The sequence below is a fragment of the Uloborus diversus genome, chromosome 2, assembly GCF_026930045.1.
Source record: "Uloborus diversus isolate 005 chromosome 2, Udiv.v.3.1, whole genome shotgun sequence".
NCBI classification, from domain to species: Eukaryota; Metazoa; Arthropoda; class Arachnida; order Araneae; family Uloboridae; genus Uloborus; species Uloborus diversus.
Genome location: NC_072732.1, coordinates 205,691,349 through 205,714,410, shown reverse-complemented (window position 1 = coordinate 205,714,410; position 23,062 = coordinate 205,691,349). Strand labels below are relative to the sequence as shown.

The following is a 23,062-nucleotide window of genomic DNA, read 5'->3' as shown; positions in this document are numbered from 1 at the left end:
GATATTCGGGTGGATTTCGAGGAAATATCCGGATTATATTTGCTCCATTACAGTCGTTTCTCTAAGTCTCGTATCCTGCAACCGCTGGAAGTCCTACCCGAAATAAAATCCGTTTGGACCTCACTCATCCCTTGGGATACGTTCTGTAATATTCTTTTCTTTCGAAGACTCTTTTATTAATATCGGAAGAAACTCATCTGAAAGGAAAAGCATTGTAACAATAACCCTTTCAGGTCATTTTTGAAAAAAATAAGTAGACATATTTTAGACACAGATATTTTACTTTACCCTAAGGTTAAGCAATTCAAGTTGAATACTACATGCCACATTGCTTTATAGGTTCAAAAACTTTTGAAATATTTTAATACATATTCCCAACAATTATTTTTTATTTTCTTCTATTTTTTTAATTCTACGAAATTTTTTAAAAATATAATGTATTTTTTAAAAGAAACTTGCCTGTTTATCAGCCTTTTGTTGAAGTCTCGTGCTCTTGCTGCCAATTTCGTTTTACTATGCTTTTGAAATCTTCTTCTTTTCCTAATATCGAATCGCTACTGAATAAAAAACCGCTTGTTCCTTAACTTGATAGCAGCCACTTCATTGTCATGTACAGCAATGAAAGTTATTGATAGCCTGTATCTGGGAAGTATTTTGTTAAGTCTGCATGTCAGTTTATTTATTGTAACATTTTAGACTTAAGAGATTTTTTTTTTACTATAACATTACTGTTCTACCTAAAATATTTAAAATGTGAAATTTAGTCTTCAGAGGAACATGCTGCCTCAAAGAGACATTTGTTAACTAAAATATATGAAAAAATATAAAAAATATCTTCAAAAATCAACTTAATAGCACAGAAACGTATCTTCACTAAACAACTAGTTAAATTTCAATGTAAAAAAAGGTTATCAAAAGCATTTAAATTAAATTCTTTGGGAGCATCTTTTATGTAAGATGAATTATTCCTCAGCAAACAAAGGTTTGTACGTAAAAAAATAAAAATTTGAAGATAACTGGTAAACAACAGCATCAAGTAGGGTGCCGCTATGCAGCATTACTTAAGGAAAAAACCTAGTAAGTGAAGGTCTATTTGAACGCACTTAAAACTCATAACTTAGAAACAAGCACAACAGCATCCTTCTTTCTCATTGCGTCCAGTGAAGATCTCTTAATCCTAACTGGAGCAAAGTATCTTAGTTTGTAAGCATCTATTCAAGTGTATTTTATCGTCTTATAAAAAATCTCAAAATTTCTGCTCTTCCATCAATCGAAATTGTTTTTAATTATTCTTTATGTTTTGATCATTATAACACGATTTTATTTTTTTTTTTTCTATTTCGACCGTTCTTTTCGAAACAAATTCCCAAATAAAATTAATGCGATTTTTTTTTCTTCTTTGTCATACGAATTTGATTTATATGCTTGAGACCTAAGGAATTTTATTTATTTAGAGGAATTTCGACATGTTTGCTTTTTTGTCACCCTTGACGCCATCCAATCGGAAAAACAGCGCTTTCATAATAGGCAAAAAATACACTTTGTTTATAGAGCAGTGGTGTACCTAGCATGGATGATACCCAGGGCGGTAATTCTGGGTGTCACCCCCTCCCCCTACAAACGCAAAAGAAAAATAATAAAATTTTCTGTAAACATGAAAACATGAAATTTACGCAGTTTTGCGAAACAGCTACATTTGTAACACAACGAAATTTTAAGTGGGTGAATGTGCAAAAAACAAGTAAAAATGGGGAGTCTGGGGGTTTTGCCACGGAAAATTTTAAAATTTTTATTCTAAAAAATACATTTTAGCTTCATATTTTTCAAAAACTTGCAATTCCACTTTGGGTGTCACCACTCAGACGGGTGACACCCGGAGCGGACCGACCCCCTCGCCTCCTCCCCAAAGTGACGCCACTGTATAAAGTAGTTACTTCCTAACTTTTAGAAGGATATAACAAAAGATGCTTTTAATGAGTACAATACTTCACTTCTACATCGTTGCCCCTTAAAAAAGACGGTAGAAGGGAGGTTTCACAAAGGTGCAATGTATGACAGTTTGGAATCCTGGGGCTGTACATTTTCTATCATTCAAAATTTAATACATAAAGACAAACTAGCACTACTACTTTAAAAGTGCTAAAAATTGTGTGACGTTTCAACAAGTTTGTGCAAATAGTATTCAGAGGTTCTTTCTTATGAGAGTATCATTATGTGTTTACTCTAAGATCCCAATTAACTAACTGCATACCAGTGAAAGTGTGAGAATGAATTTTAGATATAGTAATAAAAAGTTCAAAATTTATATGCAATATTTATTTTAATAGAAATATTTTGCAACATGAACTACAAGTACAGCATCAGTAGAAATACGCTCTGTTGCTAAAAAAATATATGCACCCAGAGGAATTAGCCACAATCATGAAACTCGGCACAAATGCAGTTTGGTAGCCAATATACAAGTGATTAAAATTTCAGCTCCAATGAAACAAGACTAAGCGCGCTATGAGCATGTGAGTAGAACAGGTAGGAGAGTTTAAAAGCATGAGTACTTGTGCCGTAGGGTTATTCAATCGAATCTGTTGACTTCGGTAGACTATTGTTACTTAACATGCCTCTAAGACGGAACCGGCGGCAGTACGAACAGCTGACGGAGTTTGATAAGGGCCGTATAATAGGCCTCAGAGAAGCAGGTTGGTTAAACAGGAGTATCGGCTGCCACCTCGGTCGAAGTGATATGGTAGTTGCTCGTTGTTGGCAACAGTGGATCACAGAAGGGAGAGTCTACCGTCGCGGAGGGTCAAGGCGTCCCAGGAACACAAATGAACGAGAGGATCGCGCAATCAGAAGAGCGGCTACTTCGGCACCGACAACGTCACTAGCATCGGTTCAACGCCACTTACCTAATTCCGGAGGTATCCTCCTTCCGGTGGTATCAAGGGAAACCATTAGGAGACGACTGGCCGAAGTTGGCTTAAGGAGCCGAATTCCATTAAGAGGCTTGCCACTGACACCACATCACAGGCAGTGTCAACTGGATTTTTGCCGACCTCGGGCAGCTTGGAGTGTAACAGACTGAGGCATTTCATCTTCAGTGATGAATCCCGATTCGGTCTCAGTGCTGATGATCACCGTACACGTGTGTGGAGGCGCACCGGCTAGCGCTCCGATCCGGCATTTGTTGTCGAGCGGCATGCATCCATTTCACAAGGTGTGACATTGTGGGGAGCGATTTCTTGGGACACACGATCACCTCTAGTTGTTTTCCAAGGCACTTTGACAGTTCGCAGATACGTGGACAGCATTTTAACGCCGATTGTTCTGCCTATGCTATCAAGTCGCCCAGGTGCGATTTATCAGCAGGACAATGCTCGTCCACATACTGCGCGACTCTCTCAACATTGTTTTCAGGGATATGACGTACTCCCATGGCCTGCCAGGTCATCAGACCTTTCGCCAATATAGCATGTCTAAGACGTGCTCGAAAGGCAACTGCAGCCATCCCGGGATACAGGGGAATTAACGACGCAGTTGCAAAGATTATGGCATGAACTTCCGCAGGGGGTCATAAATGACTTAATTGATTCGATGCCACGTCGTGTTTCGGTTTGTATCGCTGCCAGAGGTGGCTTTCCTACTTACTGATTTGTAACCTTTTGCATGCTGTAACTGCTTAACAAAAATATTTTTTAATCTGAATTTTTAATCATCGTCTTATATTCTTATACACTACATGCCTGCCAAGTTTCCTGATTGTTGCTCAATTTCTTCTGGGTGCATATATTTTTTGCGACAGAGTGTAATTGAATATTTTTAGAAGAATTTTTGAGTAGAATTTTTGAAGTAAGTAACCCCCCCCCCCCATTGTGGCCAAGGCTAAGGCAGAAATACATGAAATACACCGCCTTACTGAATATACCTGCCTTGCCTTCAATCTTGAACCGAACCATTGCTTCGGTCACTCGTCTGGTCTGTGCTAATTCTATGTTAGCTACCAGTTTGTTTGGCACTCTTGACTTCCTTAAGAGGTTTTCAATCTCCAGCTCAGTCAATTTCCTATGCCGGGCTGATGAGTGCTAGTAAGCACGAAACTGCAGTCCTCGGCTGCAATGACTTTTCTGGCGATGTATTTCATGTAGTTAGTAAGTAGTTAGTATCTTTAAATAAGTTGTAAAGAAAAATATCAAAACTTGATCGAGTTCTTTTACAAAAGACGTTAACTGTGATTTAATATAAAGAGAGAGAGAGAGAGAGAGATCAACGTGCAATCGTTTTATCAAAAGAATTATTAACAGAATTGAGCAAAAAAGACGAGCAAACCTTCTTTTACACAAACTTCAGCAAAAGTTAAACAATGAAAAGAAAAAAAGCAAAAATAATGCATTCGTTTCAAAGCAAAATTTCGTAAACGTTGAACAAAACAAAAACACATCACAACATGTTTGATAACAGTAAACCAAAAAAGTAAGGAATAATAAGCTTTTCCAGTAATGTTTATAAAAACTGTTTTAAGTTTCAAAAAAGAAAAATCTTGATTTATTTCTATACGCCTCATTGAAGGCAACTATTTATAAAGTTATTTATAAGCAGGAGAAACATCTTACATTTATCCACAAAAGAAAAATTCTCTTGCATTATTTTCCACAAGAGATTTGTCTGTGTGGTATTTCCCATCACCATTCCAAATGTATTATACTTCTCTCGAAATGATGCAGTTTACTTTAAAATCCATTTATTCAAGAGCAGATGCATCAAATGTGCATATGGAACGAACAGTCCTCTTTCTTTTTGTGTGCATTTCGGTAGTTGCTATGCTTGTTTCTTATTAAATTTTCAAGTTGCGTTTAGCCCTTCCTTCATATACCAAAGCCGTAACCCGAATTTCTAGCTCAGCTACTTTGAATCAGTAGCTACCTACAAAGCTCTCAGCTGTGCCATTGATGTTTTTGATCTTTATCTTCTTTTTGCGGAATTGTCTCTTTTATTCAGATATCTTGAGAGGTTTCGTGGTTTTTTCTTTCTTATTTCTTGTCTTGCCATGGTTGCTGCTTGTGTAAAAATCGCTTTAGATCTAACCAGAAATTGGTTTCACAGAGCAAGACGTTTCTGTTTAATGCTACTGTGTTGGAATTTTATGGAAATGATGCTATTTGAATTGGTTACAGGCGACAAAATTTGAAATATATGGAAGGGCATCTTCGTACACACAAGTAAATAAAAAAACAGCACTCTGTTATTGTTAAAGTTATATGTACTGTTTTGAATGTGATAATTATTTATATATCAATCTGAAATAAATGCATGTATCGCATAAAGTTTGTGTTTGTATATCTGAGCTATTACAACACTTCTTACCAGTTTCAAAAAGAAAATGGATTTGTTCCACGTAATACCTAACAAGCATTTACACGCGTTGTACATTTACGCAATGGTATATTTTTATTCGTGAATAACTAAAACTGTTCCTTCTCAATACAAATTTGTTGCTTATCACATTGACTTTCTCCAGTTTTACTAGTATAATTCTTTCCCGGTTACAGGAAAACGAAGCATCGCAAGCAAAAGTTCAAAACAGAAAAACTTCCTTAGATAAATTTGCACGTTAGTAGATAATTTCAAAGTCTGTAAATATTGCACATATATGTATTGCAGATAGAAACTTGCAAAGGGCAAACATTTTTTTTTTTTTTTGCATTCTTGATTTTAACAACTTCTTTTTATGATTTACTAGAACTTGATAAATGTTTTTTTCGCCTTGTGCCAGCTGGAATGGCAATTAGGGGTGTGCTGCTTCACTTTTTCCAATATCCTAACTTACTTACCCTGATATGCGGCGATGTCCGGACCCACAGTGCACACATGCCATAAAGACCCGTTTATAGGGTAGGCAATCATTCACAACACAAAATCATATCCTCACAAAGAAAGGACAAGGACAGGAAAGAGAAAGAGAGAGTGCATCCATGCCCGAACCGGGTTTCAAACCCAGAACCTCCTCATCCACAGTCATACTTGTTGGACCACCAGACAAAGCTAATGTTATTGTATATACAGTGCTTTCCATATTTTTAGACTAAGACTGTTTTAAAAGCAAGTTCTTTATTGATTACATAACTATAGACACAATAAAAGTGAAATAATTATCTAATATTTAGTATGCATTCCCTTGTTCTTGATGAGCATTTTAAGTCTTTTTGGCATACCTTTCACAAGGTTTACACCATTTCTTAACTTTTTAAAAAAAGGAGGTAAAAAATTGTTTGTACTCACTATTATATATACTCACATACACATACTCACTAATTACCTAAAACTAACTTTAAATATAACAGAACACACTAATAAAAAGAATTAGTGAGCTGTTTAAACTGATTGAGGTTATGTTCCTGGTAGGTAGATAAACAAAAAACATAAACAAAGCAGACAGTGCTGCCACCTGCAAACATTAAGTTATGCTAAAATAACGTAATAATCAGAGAACAGTATGTACTGTACTTTAACAGTAAAATAAATAGTATTTTAGTACAAATAGTGTACAAAAAAACAAAAATAAACTCTTTAGTCTAATAATTTGGCCAGCACTGTAAAGACTATGTTCGGAACTTCAACATTGTCCACTTATCACTTTTGCATATTTTGTTAATGAAAAATCCAATGAACATTTTTGCTCAAGGGTTTTGAAAATTAATGACGTTTACGCATATCTCCTACCTGCTCCAAAAATTTATTTGGACTTGTTTCTCAATCATCTACATGTATGTAGCTCAGATTTCACTTTTACATCAGTCCCAAAATGCTTACCGTGCTGATAATATTTAGTGGACTCAAAACAAATCATAATACCCTGGAGATGATTCTGAGCTGTAAGGTAGATGATGTAGTTAGCCACAACAAACGCACAACACTTCGTATCTTGTGCAAACTTCTCAGGTACAGCTACGATCAAATACAGTTGCTCATCTTGTATTGAATGTGGGGCAAAGGGAAATAGTTAAGATAACTTACTTTTCTCAAAATTATTCAGTTGAAAATTTGTTTTGAAAATTACGGTGTACATAAAGAAAGAACAATGTATTTTACATTAAAACTTGCAGTGAAACATTATTTTTTATTTTTGGCATTAGATATCTTACTGTTGCTCTGAGACGACGATATGCTGTCTCGAAATGGAAATCTTAAAGTTTGACATAATTTATAGTGCTCCCCAACCTCTCCTATTTGGTTTGAAACATGCTTCTGTACATAACATTTTTCATGGTTCATAAGTTCAAAAATGAATGAAACATTCTTTTCAGAGTAAAAATAGTGCATTTGATTACTAAAAATTCTTCCTTCCTATATTATTTGATTTTATTATCATTAATATAAATAGGAACGCAGAGAAAAGCAAATAACACAAAATTTACTGTGGCGCATAGGTTTTAAATTTTACTTTGAGTCAGTTTCTATGATTTCCAAAAGACTGATTATGTTAGCTAAGACTCTGACTCCAATGCAAGAGGGGAAAAATGCGCTAATACTTCAAAATATACATTGATATCAACTTATAATCTATTCAATAAACACGATGCAATATTCTAATAAAATGTCCAGGATAAAAATGAAATAAGCGCTATAGATTTAAAACAGAAAATTGTTTTTTATTGAGAGAATAATAAAACCGAAACGCGAAAGAAAAGTTTACTTTATACAGCCATGCGTGATAGCGTCGTGAAATTGTTTTCGTGTTCTCAGAGCATTTCCTGCCATTTGCAATCTAGTTTCTGCGAATAAAGTATTGATTTGTATCTCGAGAATGAATGTATAAAAGGAAAAGGAAATATTTGCTTTTAAAAATGCTTAGAGTAAAATCCTGCATTTCGAGTCTAGGATGCAAAAACGAAACGATAACTTTTTTAGTTGAATTTTATCTTTTACTATCAAAGTGCATGATAAATTTAATAACGTTTGCATGCTTGATAATAGGAATCAAGCTCCTGTTGCCATGTGTTTCAGATTTAGATTGTGTACTTTTAAATAATCTATTTTTGATTTTCGCCTAAAAGTATGTTGCGCGTTTTATGGAAAGTATTTTCTTAGAGTATAAAACACGAAATTGGAGTCATAAAAAAAAGGTTTCAAGTAAAATGCGAGAAATGTATAACGCCATATCCAGTACCAGGAAAAACGAAACGTGATTAGTTAGTCGTACCATGGCGCATGCGTACGTAACTCAATTTTCGGATGGGGGAGGGGGACTTTTTGAAAATCTTTCTACGGGTACGTTCAAATCAAGTAACTAGTGACCGTATTTTTTATTCATTTATTTATTTTATTTTATTTTTATTTTGTTTATTTATTTATTTATTTATTATTATTTTTAGTTCATTGGAGATTAGAATTGTTTTTTCTTCGAAAGGTTTGGATCATTCTTTGATCGTTTTCATGTATCCAAAACTGAATTTTGCCGTTACAGTCTACTATGAGGCATCTGGAATCCTGTATTGGAAGTTTAACTTTAATTAAAGATTAAAAAGTTGCTTCTTTTGTTGATTGTCTTGTCCGAGGAAAATTTGCAAGCTGCACACCCAAAGCTATGCCCGAGACATGATTCAAGCGCATTTATTCATAGCGCAATATTAAAATGCAGTAAATGAAAAAATATAGTCAAAATATGTCTAAGAATAAAGTATTGAGAGGGAATAAGAGATACACGAATGATAAATCAAAATGAAACATTTACAAAACGTTAACGTCGAGGGAAAAAAATTCTAAACAAGACAAAATGCAAAAAATATATCCAAGAAAAAGTAGACCATGCAGATAATCTAAGAACCAGAGTAAAAAAAATTGGATGTTAGTCAAATCTTTAAACTCATTAGTGGGAAAACAATTTGAAATCAATCAAATGAGTCTGCTTCTTTCAAAAAAAAAGTTCAAAATAAAAAGTTGTATTGACTGTTATAAATAAGGCGATTTGTTTGAATTGCGTTAGAATTTTTTACAGACAGAGTCAAAATAAGCGGTACACGGTTACAGAGCACATATTAATGATGATTAAATTTCTTTTATTTGTTCGTTTGCTTAGTTGGTAAACTTGTTGTTTTAAACAAACATTATTTCAATTAAAAAACATTTCTTGCTCCAATAGCTGTATTCGTTTCTTGTATAATTCTCAAAAACAATTTTTCCTCGATAAAAAAAAAACTAAGAAGAATAATACTAAGACGGATTCTAAGATGGACAAATTCTGGAGTAAATTAAAAAAATTAGCACATTCACACACACACACACGCACAAATAGAGACTGACTTTTATTATCAGACGCTGAAAATCTATGCAATTCATATTACTACAAAAACAAAAAACGAAAACTAAGCAAAACTTAACTAAACTCCTTTTTTATTTTTGCGAGCTAATCCCAAATACAATGTGCCTACGTTCAAATAAATGTTAAGTAATAAAATTATTACCCTAAAAGTAATATGCTAAAAGTACTAGAAAATAGCAATGCACATCATTCTTTACTGGCTTGCATATCAAGCTCACATATTTTATTGTTAGTCAGAAAATATCCTAATGAATTAAACGCCTTTACATAGGTTGCAACTAATACTATGTATAAACTTTAATAAAATATATTTAGGCAAATTAGTTAGATAAGAGAGTATTTCACTAGTTTAATAAAGAAAAATATCTAATTACCATAATGTTATTACTTTTCAGAAATTCCAACATCCATGCAATTTCATTACAATCTCCAGATTCCGTGACAGTAGAACAAAGTTTAGTGCTTGAGACCATGGGAGGGGGGGGGGGGGGCAGGACAGCAGCACTTTTATTTTTCTTCCATGTTTATGGGAAATAAAGCTTAAAAATTCGCATCTCACGCTACGGAAAGAAATTCTTTCAAGCGTCACACAAAAGTTGTTTCAAAATTGTGGAAGAAAGAATACGGAGCTTTAGTTTTAGAAAAATGGCGGAATGGAATTTAATTTTGTTACTTCTTCTCTTATGCAAAATTGTGTTTTTTGTGAGATTTTTAAAAGTTTGAAGTGTATCAACAATCTATTTTCATTTTTTGATCCATGTTTTTTTATTGTATTGAATGGTTTCCTTTGCTATAATTCACGATGTATGTTTATGTTTCTCGAGAAATATTTCTTTATTAATCTTAAGTTTATAAATCTTAAAGACAAGCGTAACGTTAAGCAGATAAAAAAGATTCTCGATTATTTCTTGAAACTATTTCTTTAGTCATGTAATTAATATTTTAAAACCAGGAAAGAACATACCATGAAATGTATTATTTTATAATTTTTAAAAGATGTTATAATAGGAATATAGAAGACGAAAAATAATTAAAAGTTAAAGGCATCAAATGTGTGGTAAATATAGGACAAAAAGGTTTAGAGTATGTTCATTGTGTCTTGCTAATAATATTTTGATGGCATCAAATATAAGAACATTTGTTATTGTAAAAAACTTTTAAAAGGTTTTACGATAGTCATACAACAATTTACTAAAGCTCATTGACATAATAGCTGTAAAATGCATTTTCCCCTGCAAACTAAATCCTTACGCTTGTTTTGAATACCTATGTATTTTGCTCCAAAACATTTTTTTTTTTTCAAATAATATTTATGTATTGATAGTATATGTTTAAGATTCGTTTTTTTTATTGGTATTTAACAGTTCTTCTAGGTTAACGGCACCAGTAACAGGCAATGGTCCAGTAACAGATAGTCGTAAGTTTGGTTTTAAATAATAAGAACTTTAGGCGGGTAAATTGATGTTTCTGCGACCCATGAATACGGTGCAACCATCTAGTCTTATCAGAGTAAATTTTTGAGCCAGTTGGTATTTACAAGACAGTGGTGGAAGGTGATGAACAGACACCACAAGATCTGCCCGTGTTTCATGCTCATTTGAATTTAATCCAGTTTTTGATCGAAAAATAAAGAACTTTTGAACGTTTTGAAGAGAAAAGGGGAATTATGTCCCTTACTCAGCTTTCCTCATCTCATCTGTTCTGGGTATTATCAGAATTGTCGGTGTGCGTTACTGGGGGTTGGACTTTTTTTCGAAATTGATCATATAAAAATAGAATCGACTAATTCAGAGGATCCAGGAGCAGCCAAATGTTAATAATTAAATATGTAGTTGCATGATAGAAACAAAGTTTAAAACGTCTAAATTCATTGAAAGGCTCAGAAAGTTAAGTTAACCGAAAGCGATGTCTTAAGCATGTCTGTTACTGGTGCCGTTACCCTAATCTCATTACAATATTTTAGAGTTTTTTTTTTTTTTTTTTTTTTTTTTTTTTTGTTATTTTGCTATTTTAGGTTTTCCCCAAAAAATGTACTTAAAAACCACTTTCTGTTCGACGGAAAGGTTTCTTTTTTTAAACGAGGGTAGTAAACACCCGAACTCTAAGGTCTCCTTCACACGAGACAACTTAGTTGAATCAACCCTCAAACGGGCGGTTATCAGGAACATGGTAGAAAAATGAAGAAAATTACCCAGCATGCTTCACCCGACAGTCAACTCATTGCGGACGCCAGATCCATGTGCCGCTACTGTCTGACCACGGATCATATGGAAAGGCTAACATCCGGTTTATAGGCGGAAATGGACACGTCTATTACCTTTCAGGGATAGTAGTTTTTCTGATACAGATGTGCTTATTTGCCAATTTATTCACTGCAGTAATATTTAAATCAAAACTATATTCGCCTGATATCCTCACTCAAAAATTAATTTATTTATTTTGTTTACAACATAATTTTGAGCTTACGATTTTTCTTTTAAATTTCCGAACAAATTGAAAACATTTTAGGGCGATTCTCGAAAAAAATGTCCTTTGCGTAACGCTAAGTTTTTTTTTTTAGCTAACTAAAGCCTTCAAAAATAATGCTGTTGAGAAATGATGCATGCTTTAATATACTATCGAAGCATAACAGTTAATCCTATGTTGAATTAATAGTTACTTGAATAAAATAAAAAAACTTAGCGTTACGAACGGGACATTTTTTCTCAATTTAGTTTCTTTCTGTTGTTTCGTTGGAAACTTATTTTGTTTCTTCTCACTTTCCCCTCAATTAAGACAATAAATAAATAAGGCCCTAGTGAAATTATGTAACGCGTGCATAAAAATTCAAAAGCTGTTTTTCCATCTCCCCTGCTAGATTCATTCAGGTGGAATCGTCTTGACATGGCCGATTGCCAACTTACATACAATCCGTGGCCAAACAGTATTCTCTTCCCGACGAGCTGAAATAACATTTTAGTTGATTCAAATAAGCGTTCATTGTGCCCACGAGTCAACTAAATGAGTCAACTCAGTTCGTTTTTAGCAGCGTTGTGGAGCAGCTGCTCGCAAGAATTCCGCTTAACAGAAGAAAAGTCGATTCAATGCAGTTACTTCGTGTGAGCACAACAAAAAACGCCAGTCATCTAGTAAACAGACAACTTTTTTGAAAAATTGATTCAACTAACCGTATTGTGTTTAAGAGGCCTAAATCAATGCAAAAAATATCTTTTAACGAAATTTAAGTTTTCTGTTTTTAATCGCTAAGCAATGATCGTACTTTTGATGATCCTTTAGTGTAAATATGTGGTGATTAAATTTGTTTTTCAATAAAATACATGTGATTTTCAGATAATCTGCAAACTGTGTGATACTTCATTACAATTATACTGTTCTCATCAGCACAATTTGTCAACAAAGACTTACTCGCGAATTGAAAATTATACGACAAAACATTAGCTATGCTTGCCCTTATAACTCCACATAAAATCGAAGTGAAGAAGCTAATTCAAGTGATCAGGTTACAATACGAAGAATATAGTTAACCGTAATAACTTTATTTATGGAAAATTCAATTATCTTGATAGAGGTACAATCGAAATTGGATTGTTGCCTGCCACTCGTTACCATAATGGTTTACTCTTGGTCGATTTTACTGTCTTAAAGGAAATGTGTATTATCTGAAATTATTTTAGGTTCATTATCCTTGTAATGTGTCACGATTTGGTTATTAGAGTCACATGACTATTCATAATTTAATCAATTCGGTTATTCAGCTGTGTACTTACACCGTGCCTTAGTTTGTAATTAGACATTGATTTTCGAACTCATCAATAAATCAATGATTATTAAGGATAGTTTGCTTTGAAAACTATGTGTTTGTTATAGTGAAACCCAGATTTTACTCAACCCGAGTCTACATTTTTCCGAATCTAACGTTTTTTCACCGGGTTCTATTTATCAATTTGGCTGTTATGCATTTCCCGTATTTTGCGTTTACTTGTATTTTACGCTTTTTAACCCAGTCCATTGAGAAACGTAAAATTGGAGTTTCACTGTAATTGGATTATTACTTAATTTTACAATAATAGTAAGTAATTTTTGGAACGCCTATCATAATCATTAAAAAAATTATACTCCGTTCATATATCAGGTTCAAGTATTTTAAGTTATCATACTTATCTTGACGTCAGGTTTCAGCAGAATGAAACGATTTAAGATTGCTGAAAGGTTGTGGAAATTTTTAACATAATTGGAAAATGATAAGTTTAATGTTAAAATATGTAATACTGAATAGTTAAAGATTGAAATTCGAACAAAATGCCTTGAATGTTTTTCTGAATCCGCAAGCCAACAGAAAAAAAGATTGTCATTTTTGCTACTTAAAAATCATGTTTAAAGCAATTTTAAATTATGATGTGCATTTTATCTTTCTTGTTGAAATAAAAATTATGAAGCTCTTTTCAAATGGAAACGATGCATTTTTTTGAACTTTTATAAATAGAGAAATGTGGGGTATACTGAAATAGTTAGGTTAACTTAGTTTTTTCAAAATGAACAAATCGAAATTTTCTTTTTTCAAAATTACATTACCTAAAGAAAAAACAATTTATTTTATTATAAACTTACATTGAAACATTATTTTATTTATGTATTTATTTATTATTATTTTATTTATTTATTTTTTTTTTATTTATTTATTTTTTTTTTTTTGGGCATTAAATTTGTAGCTTCAACAGGACAAGTTTAGATTTATTTTTTTATGAAGGCAAAATGAGAAATAAGACACTTTTCTAATGAAATTGTATCTATTTGATATATAAAAATATTTTTGATCAAATAAATGATTAAATAAAAAAATGAATAATTAATTGAATTATTAATGGGAGGAAGGTTAATAAATAAATTAATTAATTATGCACTTGACGTATTGTACGAAGCATTTAAAATGAAAATAAGCTCAATATTCAGTAACTAAATGCTGCACTGAGAATTAGTAGGTTTCAACTAATATTTAAAATGTTAATAACAAGAAATTTTGCTATTTTGCAATAACATTTATTTATTTATTTATTTATTTTTCTTTTTTTTCTTTTTGACTTAATACAAAATTTACAATTTGAGAATTAATTTTTTGAAAATTGCTTGTATTATCTTATGCTTTATCCTCAGAGATAACTTTTTTCTGGCTGGAACAGACTACACGTGGTACTACAAGTTTTAAAAAGTTACAGACAGGTGGTATTAAATACTTCACTATTTCACTTTGCCCCACACACTCCTTTACTATTTAATAGTTTTAGCAAAATTACAGTAATACCCCTCCGAACTTGCTGAAACTCAAAGTTTGCAGATAAATTTAATTGTTAGTAAATAGTTTTGGTCAAGTTTCAATTGTATAACGACCTGACTTTGATAAATTGCTACACTCCGATACATTCTGGCAAAGATAATCCACACATAAGCTTCTTACTCCAAGCCACTGGAATATGCAAACGGATTTATAATGTCTAAGGATTTTAATGATAACGTAAAGAGGGTGGAGATACAGGGAATATTCAAACTTTGGGAATTGAAATGAATAAATTCGGCTTTTATTCAAATATGCTACTTTATGTTATTAAAGTTTGTGCCTGATAAAGATAATATTAAAAGTTCCGTTTGTTCTTAAACGTATGAGGTACGCAATTTAATTTTGACAGGATAACCTTTCCTAGAAAGATTTTGATAGAAAGAATAGAGAAAATATGCTACTTTATGTTATTTTGTGGAAAACTTTATGCCTGATTAAAGATATTAAAAGTTCCGTTTGTTCTAAAACTTATGGGGTACGCAATTTAATTTTGACCGGGTAGCCTTTTCTGAAAAGATTTTCATAGAAAGAATAGAGAAAATGTGCTACTTTATGTTATTTTGTGGTGACGTTTATACATGATTAAAGAAAATATTAAAAGTTCCGTTTGTTCTTAAACGTATGAGGTACGCAATGTAATTTTGACAGGATAGTCTTTTCTAGAAATATTTTACGCAAACACTTATATGGCATTTTCCATTTATAACACGCCTCTCGATTCGTGTTTTGGTCAAAAGCAGTAAAAATATTAATAAAAAAATCTGCAGTTTACTCTCAATTTTATATTATTTCGTCCTATAAAGGTCCCGTCAAAAGTTTTAATGCATTTACCAATATATATTTACCAATTTTTATATCACAGTTATCATACATAATAATAATTGCAATATTCAATTTTTACTTGGAAAATTTTTAGTGTGGTTGATTATATCGTAGATCGGCAAGGAAAGTGACACAACTCGCAATTTGGGGAAAGCATACTAGCAATTCATTTGAAATCTAATATAAATTTAATGCTCGTTTTTGCAGCAAAATTCGCTCCTAGTTAGCTTGCATAACTGTCGCGTAATGGCTCTAAAACCGTATAACGAAAAGTGATATTACCAGAATTCATAAGAAATATTTTGCACAACGAAGCAAACCATTAAACACCCTATCATGTACTATTAATGTATATATATATATATATAGGTAAAGATTTAAAAAACAAAAAGTTTTATAATCTTAAAGAATGGGGCTGTTGAATATAAACTATTTTGATAAAAAGTTAATTTTAGTCGAAAATCGCCTTTTCAACGTAGTCGGATACCTTAAAGAAACCAAAAGAAAAATATTCATTTTTCATCATCGAATAATATGTGCAGCTGATAGTAAGGTTCATATTCAGTTAAGTTCATCCCAAAATAATGTGGGTAGCGGTGTGCAATACGTATATATTTTTTCATATATATGTTATTTATTGTACGTATACGAAATATATATAGCATGTGAGTGTACGCGTATAACCTTGCACTTTTTTTTTTTTTATTAAATACGTCATCCTTTTGTACACATTCAACAATGTTAAATTTCATAAATTATGGGATGACGTACGAGAAAATTTAACAATACTCCACACTGATAAACAATAAATTTTGATATATACAGAAGAAAATAATTTTGTTCAATAAGAAAGAATATATATAAATATTTACATTAAGATAAATAAAAATAAATAAATAAATAAAAATAGATGAAAGAAAAAAAAATAAATAAATAAAATAAAAATATTTAAAAAAAAATAATTATATGAATTAAAAAAAAAGATAAAAATAATAATAATAATAATAAAAAATTAATAAATAAATAATAAAAATAATAATTTTAAAAAAATAATTAAAATGCTTAATGCCTATATATTAAAAAAAAAGTAAGTAAGTAAAAAAAAAAAAATTATCCAAAGAGAAAATGTTCGTGGTCAATTAGAAATGTAATAAGATCTGTAATTTTCTTTTTTGCTGCAGGAAACGAATAATAGTTTTTTAAGTCTTGAGTCCAATTGCCAGAAGAACGAAGATGGAATGAAGAAGTGTGAATGCAATGTTGTATGTAATGTTGAGGATTTCCAATTGATTTGCATCTGCAGAGGTCACTATTTCTAATATGGAATCTTTTCAAGTATGAAGGGAAAGGGCCATGGCCAGTAAAGAAAAAAATTTCATGTCTATTTAAATTCAAAGGAGTAAGTTTAACTTTCGGACGGATTTTGTAGATTAGTCTTCCTGTTATGTCTTGTTCCCATCGTTCTTGCCAATCAGTCAGTAGATCTTGTAATAATTTATGCTTTGCAAAACTTCTTGGAAATGGCAAAGGATGCTGTTTTGTTGGTACTAAGAGTCCATTTGCTGTTTGGTTTGCGAGAAAATCGGCTCTATTGTTTCCAGCAGAGGTTGAATGACCTTTAATCCAAGAAATTTTGATATTATCATGATTTATTAGTTGTTGTTGGATTTCAGCTATTAAAGAGTTTGTTGGGTTTAGATTACCAATTGATTTAATGACTGATTGACTGTCACTGTACATAATTGATGGTAAGTTATTGTGGGTTACAGCATGATCTATTGCTTCTTTTATTGCTAACGCTTCTGCTTGAAAAATAGAGTTGGAGACATTTAGAAGAAATGTGGTTTCGTCAGTTGGAGTTGTGTTATTTAAAATAAGGAAAGCTGCCGTTGTAGCTTGTTTTGTTTTCGAGCCAAAGTAACGGGAAGTAACGGAAGGAAGAAATATTAGTGCTTGAATTTTCCAAATTTGGTGAGTTTATTTGTAATGAAGATGTTAAGGAAACACTGGGATGAAATAAAATTGTTTTGATTTTCTTTTCAAAGGAAGACGCTCGAAGAATTCCAAAACATGTGACAACGTCCTTATTAAGTCTGAGTAATGTTCCCATTTTTGCTTCGTAGGAAATTTGAATATCTAAAAGAGGTATACCGGTGATTATTTGTAAAGAACTATTTGCTGTTGTTGCATAAGCTCCTGTTAAATGTAATAACAAAGGACGTTGTAATTTCAAAAGATTTAAATTCAATCTTGTAGTTGGATTGCTTGCCCAAATTGGAGATGCATAAGCTATTATTCTGAGAAAAACAGAATCATATAAGCGAGCTCTGAAACGAATATTGTAGCCCCAATATTTTCCTGCCAGGCGTCTTAAATGTTGTAAATAATTGGTTGATTTGGTCTTTAGGTGTTGTATATGTGGTAAGAATGAAAGGTTTTCATCAAGAATGATTCCTAGATACTTTAAAGTCCTTACTCTTTTAATTTTTTCAGTCCCATATTTAATATTTTGATTCTTAGTTTTTCTTCTAAAAAGTAATAAACTTGATTTATCTGTTGAGACTTTCAAATTATAATAATCTGCCCATTTTTTGAATTGTATTAAAGCTGAGTTTGCTTCATCTCCCATGCTCTTTATTGTTTCTTTAACAACGCCAATCACAAAGTCATCTGCGAATGCTTGAATAAAAACTCCTCTTGGCATTGAAGTGTGTAGAATATCTTCTGCTATTAATGACCACAAAAACGGACCGCTGCAAGATCCTTGTGGGACGCCTATCATTTGATTATGAATTACAAATTCATTATTAGAATCCATTATTAATTTTCTGTTTTCAAGCAGACTGTGAAGGAATTTTTTCAAAATATTAGGACACTGTAATTGAGAAATTTTGTTATGGAGTTGTGGATGTGGAATGCTATCAAAAGCTCTTTGAATGTCTAAGGAAATTATTAATTTATGACCTGTTATATTATAATCAAGAAGATTTTACCAAATATTTTGTAAAGCATCCTCTGTTGAATATCCTTTTTTGAATCCAAATTGATTTTTTGGAGAAAAATTTTGGTAATAAAATTGAACTCTTTTAACAACTATTCTTTCTAAAAGTTTTCCTAATGTTGGTAAAAGTGTTATAGGACGATATGAAAAAACATCTTTAATATCTTTACCTTGTTTGAGAAATAAAATCAATTTTCCAATTTTAAAAACATCTGGAAAATAAGAAAGCTTGAGGCATTTGTTATAAAAGCAATGTAGTAGTTTTGGTAGTTTTTCAAAGATTAGTTTAACTATTGCGTAATCTATTGAATCTAATCCGGGGGCTTTTTTACTATTACAAGAATTCAAAGAATTTTTAATTTCTTCAATTGAAATTTCTGGTTCAACATTTGAAAGATCATTGAAAGATGAATATGTAGTTGTTGAGATCTGGCAGTTAGATAACGGATTTCTTTGCGGTATTGGATAAAGTTCATTTAAAATGAATTCCAAATTTTCTTTTTGCGTAGCTCCGTCATTAAAAATTGGCAAAGTAGTTGGACGCTTAATTTTTTCAAAACAGGATTTATAAGCTTTACCAAATGGATCAGATGCTTGCTTGCAAAAATTGCGCCAATTTTCTGTCTTTTGTTTTTTGATGTTTCGGAAATATTGGGCTCTGGCTTTTTTGTATTCAATTTTGACTCTAACATTTTCTTCTGGTGTTGGCTGCTTCTTCAATTTTCTTTTTAATCTATTAAGATTTGTTTTTTCTTTTTGTAGATCATTATTCCACCATTTTACTTCAAATTTGTTTGAAATATCTTTAATTTTAAACGAATTGTTGCAACAATTCTGAATAGTAGTAATAAAATTAAGTTCAAATGGTGTTAAAATATTCTGGCAAGAATTAATGAATTAAGATCATACTTCATAGGATCATTTCTATAGTATAACCTTGCACTAGGTGTTTTAAAAATGACTAATGTATTTTGAAATTTAGAAAAAGAATAATGGTACCTGATAGAAACTTATCATTTTGAACCTTAAGCTTGGTATACCAGGGAATATTATCCCACTAATTTGCATATTCTGTAACCATTTCTGCCATTAAGGAAAACTGAAGGTATGCGAGAATTGCAGAGATTTACAATCCGTGACATCGTCACATGATATTTTAACCTGCAATATTTCACAAGCACTCCCACACAAATTATGTCGCAAAATACAGAAATAATATGTCATATGGATTAAATTTTTTAGTAGATCTTGAACTACAGTGCAACCTGATGGCACAAACGGTAACTAATTATAACAGTTTTCGGGATAAAAATGCAGCACTTCCTTTTTATAGGAATGGTAACTTAATATGCAAATTAGTAAATTAAAATTCTTTGGCTGAAGTGAAAGCCCGTAAACGATACATTTCTGTCACATGCCGTTTTTCTTTCATTTACTTTCAAAATCCATCAATAATATTCTGACACCTTGTACTTTCTTAATAAGACAAACATTGAATTTCAATGCACACTTTTAGCTACGTGTAACAAAAGTATGTTACCTGAATATAACAAAACTATTTTTACTGCAATACTTCCATCATTTGGCCGAGTCGTTTAGTTTCCCATTTATCTTCCTCAAGATAACACTGACAGATTTTGATTAAACTTATAAATATTTACCGACTAAATATGTGAAGGTCAAAATAATGAAGATATTTAATATATTTAATGTCTGTACGTTGTATGTTTTGTGCCGCTCTGGTTAGTTGAACACCGAACTTGACAATGTTTACATTTTTTTAGGGAGTTCAGTAAAACGAAAGAAACGTGCTTTTGGGGAGGATTCGAATTGGAATACTTTATTAAAACTACTACGAAGGCAACCAAACTCAACTCAGCGCCAATTATCAATATTATTATTTCTTGAAAAATAGATAAGCATTGTCAAGATCGGAGATCAATAAACCAAAAAGCCCTTTTGGTTTTGTTTGAATTGAAATAAAAATAAGCAACACATTTGTGAACACTAAAGAAATATTTTCGATCAGTTCGTCCTTAGGAACTATATGATTTAACCTAAAAAACGAGCTGATGCCATGTCAACGAGCCATCACATGACTTCCTTTTATGCAATTTAAAGATAATAGTGCATCGGAGTAAGCAAAGAAACACTTCAAATGTTTTTTCACCCCAAGTTTGTTCCGAATCGAAGCAAAGAAAACGTTTTATACAGATTAAATTTACCATTATTGGCAGTTTTAATGTGATTCAATGGTTAACTCTCTAAATATGGCCAAATTGAAACCAGATTAAAAAAATAAATAAAAAACGCCAAATTTGTTACCAAGTTGGCGACAAAACTTGGCGTCCAAGAGCTTGGTGATATATTGCCAAGTGTTTGCCAAATTATAACAGCACTTGATCTTGCATTGAAATAAGCAATGATTTTATCCTAAAAAGGTGCAAAAGACCCTTTTTCGTGCATCTGGATGCAACCGAAAGGAAAGGTGCACTACTAGACCCCACTAGAAATCTACGTACCAAATTTCAACTTTGTAGGACATATCGTTTTCGAGTTATGCGAGATACATACGCACATACACACATACGCACGGACGTCACGAGAAAATCGTTGTAATTAACTCGGGGGTCGTCAAAATGGACAATTCGGGTGTCTGTACGTTTTTAGGCATATATCCACGTGTGATCGGGTTAAAAACAAAATTCAATATTCATTCGGAGGCAAGCAAAATGGAAATTAAGGCCGATTTTTGAGTGAAATTTTTTTTGCGAATACAACATTTCCTTTTTTTGTAAAAGGAAGTAAAAAAGTGAAGTTCTAATTTGTAAGTAAATTTTCAAACATATAATGTTTTTTTTTTTTTTAATTGCAAATAAATTTATTATTTTTAAAGAAAAACATTTAATGTAGGGTCATCTGAGGTAAATGGCACAGAACTTTAATGATTCAAATTTATATCCTTCTCTTCCTTTTGGGTGACTTCAGGGGTAAAATTGTCTGCATTGTGTCTAAAACTACTCTCTGGAAGGATCTGGGTATGAACATTTTAATTTTACTACTGTTTGTGAACTTAATCATGTTTTCTTTTACCCCAGTATATGTATGATAAATCGAAACACCCCATTTATTTCCTCATACATTTGATTTAGTTTGAAAATCGCGCTATACACATTCTGTTTAGAAGCTTAAGAAGGTCTGCACTGAATTGTTGAAATACAATCTCACTGTAAAAAAAAATCCGATACTTTACTGAGTATTTCCGTGTAACGTTTTAGGATTTCAAAGGTTTTTATCCACTTCCTGGAAAATCAAGTATCATTGTCAAAAAGTATCTTGAATTGCTACAAGTTGTACGAATGCAGACTTCTCACTGTTGTAAAAAAAAATTGTTTTAGCTCCCAGTTTAAAGATTAACTGAGCGTATTTATGAAGTGCTTTGGCTTTAAGTCAATTACGGCCCATCCGTACTGATAAAGCTCCCAAAGGGAGCGGATATGTCCACGGACTACGTACCGTTCAGGCTGGTAAGGCTCCCAAAGGGAACGGGTAGGTCCGCCGAACTTCCTTGGTTAATCAGGAAGGTGCCAAGATATTACATTTTACTTCCCTAAGTTAACTCTAAAGTTCCAGAGACACTACTTGCTTTAAACAGGAAGCTTTCTGAATTTTTCAGTAGACTTCCATTGCAATTTCAGGAAGGTTACTGAATTTTAGTGGAAAACGTTCCTAGTTTTTGCAAGATATGTTACTGGAAAACAATTGGGCACAACAGCTGCCCATTATTTTCCAGGCGCGTTTCTGAATCGTTTTTACAGTGCTGGCATCATTTAAAAAAGAAAAAAAAAGTATGGGATGAATGTATGTTAAATAAAAGTGTAGTTTAAATCAAATTTCTTTTTCCGAAAACAGGAAGAGTAAAAATATTAGTTGTTTCTTACCAGGACCCATAAGATTTATGGGATGGATTAAAATACCTAAATTGCACATCGAAAAAACCAGGGAAGGTACAATTCATAACGAAATATTTTTAGTTACCTTCAACATGACCACCGAATGGTCCTTAATCTAATAACGTCAAGTTGTTTACCAAAAGCAAAACTAAAGATACGAAGATAAACTAGTTGTAGGTATTTGCTAAACAAAATCTTCCGCCTGCCTTTAGGACAACTCTCAACGCTTTCCAAACTTTGATTCAAAACCATAACTTCTAAGCACCTTTATATCCAATCATTTCTTGTGACAAGCATAATTTCAGCTTAGATAACAAGCTTTTATCCAAGAAATATTAATATCACGAATAAGTTGTGCCGTAGAAGTTTGCTCACGCATGTGAAGATTTAATCTTTCCTGAAATAAAACCTTGTTCCATATTGACATTCAGATAAATTAGATATTTGTTTACTGGATGTTTACTGACATATGAGAAAATCTAATGCTTTTTAAAAAGAAAACATATGCCATACATGCGCAAAAAGAGTTAGATTAACAAATTTCACATCGTCAATCACCTTCTAGGTCTGAATATGATTGACTATACATGTAAATATTATATGAGATAAACATATACGATATTTAAGTTCTACGGTGGTGAAGG

At 32.2% G+C, this 23,062-nt stretch overlaps 1 protein-coding gene and 1 pseudogene across 1 annotated transcript in view; both read left to right on the top strand.

Annotated features, from left to right (window-relative positions):
• The window catches only part of LOC129216770 (uncharacterized), a 382,782-nt gene that overhangs the window by 169,523 nt on the left and 190,197 nt on the right, over positions 1–23,062 (top strand). The gene's annotated exons all lie outside the window — the stretch shown is intronic.
• On the top strand, positions 19,365–19,473 carry LOC129217844 (small nucleolar RNA U3; annotated as a pseudogene).